We start from the raw sequence: 677 nt of genomic DNA on the forward strand, positions 1-677 counted from the left end.
TTCTTGGCAGACTCGGTAGCATGCATTTAAACTGGTTTCCTCACACTCACCGGGTTTTAAAGCATAGTCCACAAATTAGAACAGTGGTGACACACCTGAATACTGAAACTTGTGAATTACATACAGTTGTCTGAAGTGCTGATCTTGGAATCTGCAAATGTTTGTTAATGACTCCAAGAGCTTTTCCCAACTTGTGTAAACCTGCAGTTCACCTTTGATTTTGAGTTACTTTGACTTTAGATACACCCATTGTTCTGAGTATTGGTTAATCCAATGAGTTCTGTAAAATAAGTTTTTTTATATGCTGGCAAGGACAGGAAGGAGGAAACTACCAGTTGTAGTCCATCATGATCACTAATGAGAAGTTAATATACCTTGGCCTTGTCAAAATAAAAAGTACAATAAAATACACAGCATAGAACCTTCAGCACCACCTTTTAAAAGATACAAGTGAGTGTATGTATATATTTGAGCCTGAATGTATAATTTGACTATTTGTGGATCAGCGAAAATCCTGAACAAATTCAAACTTTTTGAAATTATTAAACATGCATGCTGGGAAATCTTTCTACCCTGGCAAAGGAACAGCTCAAAGAAATCATTAAAAGTATATGCAAACAGTGTTGGGAATACAAGGAATACATGTACCAGCGTAACATATTTAAAATACAAAATAT

The sequence above is a fragment of the Haplochromis burtoni genome, unplaced genomic scaffold (genome assembly GCF_018398535.1).
Source record: "Haplochromis burtoni strain Fernald_Lab_line unplaced genomic scaffold, NCSU_Asbu1 Contig_34, whole genome shotgun sequence".
Classification (NCBI taxonomy): Eukaryota; Metazoa; Chordata; class Actinopteri; order Cichliformes; family Cichlidae; genus Haplochromis; species Haplochromis burtoni.